Genomic DNA, 12,278 nt, shown 5'->3' with positions numbered 1-12,278 from the left:
GGCCAGCGGGATCAAGGTCTACATCGATATCGTGGTGCAACACCACCTACCGGTAAAATGGGCCTGCAGCTCTCGTTGTTGCCATAAACCGAAGGTAATGGATCAGTGTGAGTTGAGCATACGTACAGGATGCCTCGCAGACGTAAGCACGAGCCGTAGCGCCAGATCAGTGAGTTTGAAAGAGGGCGCGTTATTGGCATGAGAGAATGTGATGCATCCATCCGGGAAATCACTGCTCGTGAGGGGCGATATGTTTCGGCAGTACAACGGGTGTGCGCCGAATTATTCACAGGAGGCCGTAGAGCACAAGTTGGGTCACCGCGCAGACCACCTCCAGAGAAGATCGACACCTCATCCGAATGGCACTGCAGGACGGATCTGCGTCCCCCTGGGCTCTGGCGCAACAGTGGGACAGTGGAACACATCGTACAGTATCAGGGGTGACAGTCTGTCGCCGTTTATTACGGCATGGATTACGTGAGCGTCGTCCACCTCTCCACGTACCTTTGACGAATGTGCAGAAACATGCTCGACGGCAATGGTGTATGGAACGACGTCACTGGGTACAGGAATAGTATCAGATAGTGTTTTCGGACGAAAACAGGTTCTTTTTGTTACAAAATGATTTTATTTCGCTGCAGACAGGGAGAGCGGCATCACAGTGACTGCATGAGCACAAGACAGCGCCAGCTCAAGGCCTTATGGTGTGGGGTGCTGTTGGGTACATCCACAGATCAGAGCTGGTGCAGAGCTGTGACCGGCGTGACCTACGTGAATAGCATCCTGCTACCCATGTTGCTGTTGTTGTGGTCTTCAGTCCTGAGACTGGTTTGATGCAGCTCTCCGTGCTACTCTATCCTGTGCAAGCTTCTTCATCTCCCAGTACCTACTGCAGCCTACATCCTTCTGAATCTGCTTAGTGTATTCATCTCTTGGTCTCCCTCTACGATTTTTACCCTCCACGCTGCCCTCCAATACTAAATTGGTGATCCCTTGATGCCTCAAAACATGTCCTACCAACCGATCCCTTCTTCTGGTCAAGTTGTGTCACAAACTTCTCTTCTCCCCAATCCTATTCAATAGTTCCTCATTAGTTACGTGATCTACCCATCTAATCTTCAGCATTCTTCTGTAGCACCACATTTCGAAAGCACCTATTCTCTTCTTGTCCAAACTATTTATCGTCCATGTTTCACTTCCATACATGGCTACACTCCATACGAATACTTTCAGAAATGACTTCCTGACACTTAAATCAATACTGGATGTTAACAAATTTCTCTTCTTCAGAAACGCTTTCCTTGCCATTGCCAGTCTACATTTTATATCCTCTCTACTTCGACCATCATCAGTTATTTTGCTCCCCAAATAGCAAAACTCCTTTACTACTTTAAGTGCCTCATTTCCTAATCTAATTCCCTCAGCATCACCCGACTTAATTAGACTACATTCCATTATCCTTGTTTTGCTTTTGTTGATGTTCATCTTATATCCTCCTTTCAAGACACTGTCCATTCCATTCAACTGCTCTTCCAAGTCCTTTGCTGTCTCTGACAGAATTACAATGTCATCGGCGAACCTCAAAGTTTTTATTTCTTCTCCATGAATTTTAATACCTACTCCGAATTTTTCTTTTGTTTCCTTTACTGCTTGCTCAATATACAGATTGAACAACATCGGGGAGAGGCTACAAACCTGTCTTACTCCCTTCCCAACCACTGCTTCCCTTTCATGTCCCTCGACACTTATAACTGCCATCTGGTTTCTGTACAAATTGTAAATAGCCTTTCGCTCCCTGTATTTTACCCCTGCCACCTTTAGAATTTGAAAGAGAGTATTCCAGTCAACATTGTCAAAAGCTTTCTCTAAGTCTACAAATGCTAGAAACGTAGGTTTGCCTTTCCTTAATCTTTCTCCTAAGATAAGTCGTAAGGTCAGTATTGCCTCACGTGTTCCAATGTTTCTACGGAATCCAAACTGATCTTCCCCGAGGTTGGCTTCTACTAGTTTTTCCATTCGTCTGTAAAGAATTCGTGTTAGTATTTTGCAGCTGTGCCTTATTAAGCTGATAGTTCGGTAATTTTCACATCTGTCAACACCTGCTTTCTTTGGGATTGGAATTATTATATTCTTCTTGAAGTCTGAGGGTATTTCGCCTGTCTCATACATCTTCCTCACCAGATGGTAGAGTTTTGTCAGGACTGGCTCTCCCACGGCCGTCAGTAGTTCCAATGGAATATTGTCTACTCCGGGGGCTTTGTTTCGACTCAGGTCTTTCAGTGCTCTGTCAAACTCTTCACGCAGTATCATATCTCCCATTTCATCTTCATCTACATCCTCTTCCATTTCCATAATATTGTCCTCAAGTACATCGCCCTTGTATAGACCCTCTATATACTCCTTCCACCTTTCTGTTTTCCCTTCTTTGCTTAGAACTGGGTTTTCATCTGAGCTCTTGATATTCATACAAGTCGTTCTCTTATCTCCAAAGGTTTCTTTAATTTTCCTGTAGGCGGTATCTATCTTACCCCTAGTGAGATAGGTCTCTACCCATAGCCATACCATTTCTGCAGAAGACCCCGCACGCCATTTTTCAGCAAGACGATGCATGACCACATATTGCTGCACGGGCATGTGTCTTCTGGAAGCCACAGAATGTCAGGCTTTTGGACTGGCCCGCCAGATCACCACAACTGTTGAGAACCAAAAGTATATGGGGTATGGTGAAACGATCGGTGCACCACTGTGACCCAATGCCAACCACCACAGATGAACTTCGAAGCCAGATGAATTTGGCATGAATGGTTATACCACAGGAAGCCATTCGCAACTTGTACGCCTCGATGCCATCGCGCCACAACTTGTTAGGGCCCATGATGGACCCTGAGCCTACTAGACAACAGGACACACGCTGAACTGAGGTGCCTGACATGCTAATTATTTCTGCAGAACTTAGTAACGTACATTTCCTGTGAATGTGAAGCTCCTGTCTGGAGTCATTCAAGATGTTCTGTTTTTTTTTTTTCTGGAGTGTATAACTACAGTCTGTTTATTGGATAACAATACGAATCCCTGACTAAATAGTTCAAATGGCTCTGAGCACTATGGGACGTAACTTCTAAGGTCAACAGTCCCTTAGAACTTAGAACTGCGTAAACCTAACTAACCTAAGGACATCACACACATCCATGCCCGAGTCAGGATTCGAACCTGCGACCGTAGCGGTCGCGTGCTTCCAGACTGTAGCACCTAGAACCGCTTGGCCACCCCGGGCGGCAATCCCTGACTGCCAACACATTCTGTGAAAACCGCACTTCAATGACACTTTCCTTTTCGCAATATCTGCGGTGCAAGTTTTAGGTGACTGACCATACACACACAGAGACACACACAAACACACACACACACACACACACACACACACACACACACACACACACACACACACACAGATACGAGCGCGCGCGCGTTAGCGCCCTAAAGGACAGTCATATTAATGATTTTTTCATAATGCGGGGGCCACAGTCATAATATATTTCTTTAAAATCAGTACCACCATTAGACTGTTGTTTATTTACAGTGTAACATTTACACTTACACAATCATGTTATAGTGTATTTTAATACGACAGTACGCCATCTTAGAAAATGTATAACACTTAAAACACTTGACAATGACACTTTGAAGCCGAAATCATCATTTTGTAAGTGTAAATGTAACACTGTAAATAAACAACTGGCTAATGGCGGTACTAACTTTAAAGAGACAGTCATATTGTTTGCACTGCGTGAAGGGTCGTACAGCCATGCCATACGATCTTGTCCAACAAGACTAGTATCCACACGGGCAGTTCGTCGACGTCTCGAGATCTGCAGTCTGTCAACAGGGCGACCACCGTTGCTGCAGCAACGAGAGTCGTGCCGATAAAGCTACGGACTACTGGTCGTCAAACACTATAAAATATTTGTAAAACAACGTCTGCACGTGAGAAAACTGAGTATCTTTACTTCAAAAACCTTCCCTTTCGTGTACTGGCCGGTGTGGCTGAGCGGTTCTAGGCGCTTCAGTCCTGAACCGCGCGATCGCTTCGGTCGCAGGTTCTAACCCTGCCTTGGGCATAGATGTGTGTGATGTCCATGTTAAGTCCCATAGTGCTCAGAGCCATTTGAACCATTTCTCGTGTAACCCGTACTGTAGGTAACGTATTCAATTGCTGAGCAAAACTGACTGTTGGTCCTGTTCAACATGGTTCAAATGGCTCTGAGCACTATGGGACTTAACTGCTGAGGTCATCAGTCCCCTAGAACTTACACCGTAGCGGTCGCGCGGTTCCAGACTGTAGCGCCTAGAACCGCTCGGCCACTGCGGTCGGCTGGTTGGTCCTGTGTTGCGCGTGTGAATAGTGCCGTGAAACAAAACTTTAAACTTCATTAATTGCAAAATTTGAATTAAAAGATGAATCTAATTAAATATCAGAAGAAATTAATTATGTGCACAATGAAAACTAAACAACTAAATATCAGTACTGAAGCAGATTATGAACGTTGTGTAATACACTGAACAGCTAAAGAAACTGGTACACCCACCCAATATCGTATAGGACGCGCCGAGCAAGAAAAGTGCCGCAGTACGAGGTAGCATGGACTCGACTAATGTCTGAACTACTGCTGGAGGGAATTGACACCATGAATCCTGCAGGGCTGTCCATAAATCCGTAAGAGTACGAGGTGTGGAGATGTCTTCTGAACAGCAGGTTGCAAGCCATCCCAGATATGCTCAATAATGTTCATGTCTGGCGAGTTTGGTGGTCAGTGAAAGTGTTTAAACTCAGAAGAGTGTTCTCTTAATAACACATATACTGCAATACGAACTTGGCTCACAGCTGAACTCACCAAAGTCAACTAGAAGTATTATCGTCTCCGCAAGCTTTTTTTCCCTGCTGAGCATGAAAACTACTCTTATGATGCGCTTAACGTTTTTGGATTCGTCTGTTACTTGCGAGATGCAAATTATTAACAGCCGGAAAATGCTCCTGTCAATGCGCGAAAAAGGCGTAATTGCTCCTCTTTCAAAGGCTCTGACAGAAAAGTACGGAAACAGTGCCTCAGCCCTTATTCCGCTTTCCTCATCAAAAATACTCGCGCACTCTTTTAACACGGAACATGCTACATCCTTTCATTCACTCTCTCTTTGTAGCGAAGCCTTCATACTCAGCACCTCCTGTTGCAGTCACCGCAGACGCCTAATGTAGCGGCAACACCGCAGACAGAGCAGCGATGCGGGTTGCCGACTCCTCTGCGAAGTCTGGCCGACGCAAGAGTGGCTACAAGCAAGTACCACAGTTGACAACAAACACGCAGGCGCGGCCAACGTTCATCAGAGGGCATCAACCAGCAGCAGAGGAAGGGAGCGCGACGAACTATTTCCTGGTGATCAAGTGTGTGAAAATAGTCCCTCCTTCCGCCCGGGGCTAGATAAGCCGGCGCCAGGGCGTTCAGCAGGCAGTTCTCGACTCGCCGAGTGCGGAGAAGATCGGCCGACCCAGTGAAACAGATGTACGGGTAGAGAGTCGAAGGAAACTCTGATTACTGGAATTAGTTTTTTTTAAGAGTGTGCTACTGATTGTGGATTATTGTAGTTTCCATAGTAAATGTTGTAAAAACGAGTTGGTTCTTGAAACTTCCTGGCAGATTAAAACTGTGTGCCGGACCGAGGCTCGAACTCGGGACCTTTGCCATTCGCGGGCAAGTGCTCTGCCAACTGAGCCACCCAAGCACGACTCACGTCCCGTCCTCACTGCCTTACTTCCGCCAGTACCTCGCCCCCTACCTTCCAAACTTTACAGAAGCTCTCCTGCGAAACTGGCGGAAGTAAGGCTGTTAGGACGGGGCGTGAGTCGTGCTTGGGTAGCTCAGTTGGTAGAGCACTTGCCCGCGAAGGCAAAGGTCCCGACTTCGAGTCTCGGTCCGGCACACAGCTTTAATCTTCCAGGAAGTTTCATATTAGCGCACACTCCGCTGCAGAGTGAAAATCTCATTCTGAGTTGGTTCTTGCTCTGTAGATTTAGCATCTTCCTCTCATTGTTACTGTCTATATAATACGCCTGTCTCCCACTTGTTATTCCATTGGCCAGTTCTCCTGTTTGTCTCTCACACTGTCACCGTCTTCATCCCTTTCACTCGCCCCTGCTTACCACTGTCTCCTTCTCTGTCACTTTCACTGTTTCTGTGCCCCACTGCCATTGTCTTTGGCCCACTCTTTTCCTCTCCCATTACCACTTTCTTTCTCGCTTACTGCCTCCTATATTTCTCTTCACCCCCATTGTGTCCTCTCCCCACATGTCTTTAAGGATGATTTTCTCGGGGTTTTCACCCCTAGACTGGGAAACTTTAACACGTGGGTACAGGGGAGGGGAAAAAGGGCTAATTCCTCTTTTTTCCCGATTCGCTGTGTCCTTCTCTCACTACTATTGTCTTCATCACCTCCTCTTTCTCTTTCAATGCAACTTTCTCGCTCCCCCTCATTACTGTCTTTTCCATCCTTCTCTCCCACTACCACTCTCTCCTCTCTCTTCCACTGTCACTGTCTCTCTTCCATTCTCTTTCAGTACAAAAAAGCACCAATATTTTCGCAAGCCAAAATTTTAGGCGAGGAAAATGGAGTGAGGATTGAGGCAGCTGGTTCCCCACGTTTCTGTCAGAGTCTTTAAATGGGAACATATTTGCCTTTCTTGTACTCCGACAGAAATATTTTTCAGCTGGTTCCCTTCTTTTTCCCTGTCACAGCAGGATGAGTTGATTGCATAAAACGAATTTTGTAGGTCAGTATATTTTTGACACTTTACATACTTTGACACACGTGCACAACAAATGAGTGCCGGTAATACATCGACATAAAATCTTCTCCCATCCAACGCAAGTTCACATAAGAATGTACATCTCTTTTGGTTACATATACAGTACACCCAAAAATTTCCTGTTTGATTTGGAAGTACTATGAATTTCGTAAGATAAAATAATTTTTTGTAATGTCGTTACACTGCCAGGCGGCAATATAGAATAATTTCAACGTCCAGGCAGCATTTATGGGCCCATTAGACAGAGACATCCCATCATAAAATTTTGTCGGCAAGAAAACTGGCGATTAAAAACAGAGTTTGGTGACTTCAGAACCCTTGCGATCACAGCACAACCCTTGCCATGTGTTCATTACGTCACTTAAAACTACGCCTTAGACCGGATATTAAAAAAATTGCTCTGAGCACTATGCGACTTAACTTTTGACGTCATCAGTCGCCTAGAACTTAGAACTAATTAAACCTAACTAACCTAAGGACATCACACACATCCATGCCCGAGGCAGGATTCGAACCTGCGGCCGTAACGGTCGCTCGACTCCAGACTGTAGCGCCAAGAACCGCACGGCCGCTCAAGCCGGCAGACCAGATATTAACCGCACACTTTAAGAGCATAAGAACGGGAGGTTTGAATCTCTGGATCTCAGTAACGGATAACTGATATCGAAAACGGTTTCAGTGTTCATAGAGACAACACCGAAAAAATTTCGACAATTTTCCATGAACAGGAATACTCTAAGCGGCCCTCCCCACAACTGGTGCTTTTGGTACCAAAATTCACGGTCTTTTCGAGATTCTCGCAGCAACAGCTCATGACCAAATGGTGCTTTTATAAGCTGTCTAGTGCCCACCGTACATCACACATAATGCAAAAGAACCAGCCGATTTCCTCAATTTTCTCGTGCCATAGTAAATGTGTGATATTTAAATTCCCATTCTTCCTCATGCATACAAAAGCTCGCTAGACCAAGGGCTACGCAAAGCATTTGAGCGCTTATCTCTGTGGTCAAAAGAACTCGACATATGACCGCCTGGAAAATCACATTTTTTGGTGAACGGACCGATAAAATACGGTTGAGAACTGCGGACCGCATCGACAAGTTATTGGGTCCACCTGCGGACCACCGGCCTTAGACTGAGTATCACTGTTACAGGACGAGAACACGGGACATAGGACTGGTATCACATCGTCTCTTAGGGGCTACGGCTTCTGCATACAGCGTCATGGTGGTCTTATCCATGTGCAGGTTCCGTGGAGCTTGAACAGCCGTGTTACATTTGTCGCCGTCGTATGGCCCAGTGAAATGTCATGAGTGTGCGGGGTGCCTTTGGTTACACAACACTATGACCCTGTCCGCATCTCGTGGTCGTGCGGTAGCGTTCTCGCTTCCCACGCCCGGGTTCCCGGGTTCGATTCCCGGCGGGGTCAGGGATTTTCTCTGCCTCGTGATGACTGGGTGTTGTGTGATGTCCTTAGGTTAGTTAGGTTTAAGTAGTTCTAAGTTCTAGGGGACTGATGACCATAGCTGTTAAGTCCCATACTGCTCAGAGCCATTTGAACCATTTTTGAACACTATGACCTCTGCTTCGCGTAGCCGGTAATTTGGATAGCAGGCGCAATATTTCTGGCATGTTTAGATCGGTGGCTGTGCAGTCTCTTCGATGTGTATGCAATGTTATCTCTTTACAAGACCGAATTATGCCACAGCTGGCCTGACCTGCCAGCATGGAATGACATACCTCTATCTGTAACGTACCGAGCAAAGGTAGTTCTGCTCAATGAACAGGTGGGTTAGAGCGATTTTCTGCCTCCCTTGCATTGTAGATGGCTTTTGGACGCTATCCTACAGTCGGAAAATAGGACAAAATTAATCTTACAGCTTTTTTTTCATCTACTCACGTTACAAATGGTATTTTTGTTTGTCTACTTACAGATATTGCGTCTCCTCCGTTACTTATCATCACTTACACTGTTTGCTTCACTAATCAAAACATACTCCAAAGATATTAGGACACTACGGTTTCACAAACAGTTTGTACACAGTCAGTTGTATTGCAGTATTTTTGGATTACATTATATGTATAAAGTTTTCGATTATATCATGCATTTTAACCACTAATGAGTACTTGAAGCCGGCCGGAGTGTCCGAGCGGTTCTAGGCGCTACAGTCTGGATCCGAGCGACCGCTACGGTCGCAGGTTCGAATCCTGCCTCGGGCATGGATGTGTGTGACGTCCTTAGGTTAGTTAGGTTTAATTAGTTCTAAGTTCTAGGCGACTGATGACCTCAGAAGTTAAGTCGCATAGTGCTCAGAGCCATTTGAACCATCTGAGTACTTGAAAGGTGGCTACACTGAGTCACAGCGCCAGAGATTCCGCCAAAGAGTTTTATTCCGCCGCCTGCATTAGCAGTGCTTGTTCAGATGTTGCTGTGGGAAGTAGTAGTTCTGAGGTAGCCGTGAGCCGTGCTTGCTGAGAGGATGTCGACAGCTGTACTAGTTGAGGCCATGTCGTCTGTAGTTGTTTTGATGGGCTAGACAGCAGATGTTGTTCGAATGGAGATGTTGTAATGATCAGAGTGTATTTTTCGTCAATATATATGAAGGTAAAAATATTTTTTTTATTTTTTTTTTTTAATTTCCTAACTAACAATGCCTCTTGGTCACAGGTTCAGTCAACAAAGCATCTGGCTTGTGTTCATGTATTAGAGTGTAATTCTGGTTTTTATGTGCAATCATAGTATTTCTGTTTTTTTTTAATTACTTCATTGTAAATGGCGTTTAAAGTATCTTTTCGTATCGAGGAAGAACCGTGCCAGATGTATACGTTGAATCACACTTCCACACACAGAACAGTTACGCTTGTGCTTTGTTGTCTCGTAGCTTTTATAGTTAATTGTGTAATGGAAATTTCCTTTCTTTCTTTGTCGTTATTCTATGCAGTCAGATTGCGTACTAATACTAGTCAGGGCCAACCGGTTACGAGATTTCGTAACCGGACATACAGCAACTAAAATTAAAAATATTTTCATTAAAAAATAATTAAGCCCCCATGCACGTGGCGACCGCTGCTTCGGATCGTCCCTTGGAATTCTTTTGATATTAAATATAGCAGACAGTAGTATTGCTGTAGTAATTCGTAGTTTAGTAATTGTAGTCTGTATTGCATGTGTAGATTTGGTAATTGAACATTTGTAGTTGTCTTGTCATTCTTCTAATGGTATTTTTGCAGAATTAAATTTTTTATGTCTTGTATACGGGTTTGCCAACTTTGTGCAATTATGAAGATTTCAATTGTTCGTTAATCGTGTTTGTCGGAAAGCATTTCGTGTGAATGGTATTGTTGGAGATAAAGTGTCATTGTGTGTAATTTTCGTATAGTGACGAGTTTTGTATGTTTTGTAAATGATTACGCGATCGATGAAATGGGCAAAAATGATGGGTAGGGAGAATGACGAAATTGTTGACATGGCGAACTCGCCAACCCAGGGGAACACTATGATGAATAATGAAGTTGAAAACAATTTAATAAGTCGGGAAAATAGGCCGGAACCAGTTCAAAATTTTTCACAATAAAAAAATTTTCGGAATACGAGATTAATGACAGAAGATTCTGGAATAGTATCGAACACAAATAGCTTTACAGCTTTGACGGAAGAAGTTGGTTTTGCGGGAAATGTTAGGGGTCAAAAGAATTTCGAACCAGTTAATATGGAGCAGTTGATGAGTGCAATATTTAATTTGGGATCTGAATTAAAAACAGTGGGATCACAGTTACGATCTGAAATCAAAACTGATATGGTATAACGTTGTTACTTTAATTTGCTATGAAAGCGGTACTGCTAGACAATAAAAGCGGTTTAAAAGCTGTGAGCTGTCTGGGGAAGTTAACCTTGCATTACTGAGCAACTGTTTCACCAGGCATCCAGTCTAGCTTACCGGATTACCAACCAGACTAACATTAATTATAATCTTTTAATAGTCATACGACAACCGGTGATATATATATATATATATATATAAAGAGAATTTAAATAAAAAGAAATAAATCAGTTTGTATTTGGAAATTTATTTTACCATTGATCATTGAAATTTCAGCATATTAAACGTGAGTCCTAACTAAGCTGGTGCCTTATTTAGGACTGTGAAAATGTGAGTTTGTAATCTTACGGAACACATCAAATAGGGAGCCAAGATTGGGAGACTACATACAACACTGCATTCATAAAATAACACACAAAGAACGTTTAAACATACGCAAGAGGAAATTAACCACAACCAACCGATACAATTTTCACCCAAAGAAGTTACGTTCGTAGCACAATCCTGTCCGTCATGTAATTACCACACACTGGTATACTACATTCATACTAACTCTGTGTGAAATCTTCCCGAAAAGAATAGCTGAGGGCTACTTTGATGAATACACCACATGCTTCACGTGGTCAACTTGGTTTACACAAAGAGTGTAACTCCACAATAATTTTGATAATTAAAATAAATTAGATCGAAAAGCAATTTACAAAAGAAAAACCTCGAACTGGTTACTATCGTCTTACTATTAACCTGATGGGTCAAACAATTGTATAAGCACGTGGTACTGGTTTCACAAAGTACACCCCACGTGGGTTGAACATAAAGAAAACTTGCTTTATTGAAAAATATTGCCAATACGAGACGTTATAATCTCACGCACATTCGCATTTAAGATTGATGAACTTAGTTAGAGTTACTGATCAACACGTGGTTCCACTTTACTCACAAAGTAGTGTCAAAGCAACTACCGGAATATATTCTGAACTTCACTCGAATCACACCGCGTTGCAATTTAAGATAACATTAGATATTTTAGAGCTAAACCTGAAATAAAGGTGATTAAATTTTCAGTTAGGCTGAACTTAAGAAATCCATTGTCCTACGGACTTAGCAGACACGCGCTTAGCCGGAGATCTTACCACTTCAGACGCTCGCCGCGGACTGACTGACGTGGTCCCTTCCTGAGGGGTGGCTCACAAATACAAACGGAAGTGGCCAGAGGGGCAGCTTCCTATACCAACATGACAAAGGACGGACAGGACCATACTAAGGATAGAAACCTCTTTGCTTTTAGAAAGGGTAGCTACCTGTTCCGACGTTGGTCCTACTGTTCTTTAGCAGACAGGCTTGTCTGCTACCCTCAAGCATGCAACTAGAAATACATTTGCTCATTCATCCTCTCACACAGAAGGGAAGGGGGATGACAGTATCTTATCATATACAATATATAAAAGAAAGCGGATGTAGGTTCCGTATGAGACTGTGTGACATGAATTACATATAAACTGTGTTTTAAAGTGTAGTAGTGTGACAGATCGTTCTTGTTTATGTGTAAAAGTAACACGTTCCACTACTCAGTCTCCTCCCAGATAGTCAGAAACGCCACA

Source organism: Schistocerca americana, chromosome 9 (assembly GCF_021461395.2).
Source record: "Schistocerca americana isolate TAMUIC-IGC-003095 chromosome 9, iqSchAmer2.1, whole genome shotgun sequence".
Taxonomy (NCBI): domain Eukaryota; kingdom Metazoa; phylum Arthropoda; class Insecta; order Orthoptera; family Acrididae; genus Schistocerca; species Schistocerca americana.
The sequence above is the reverse complement of the archived record's forward strand: the minus strand, read 5'-3'. Positions refer to the sequence as shown.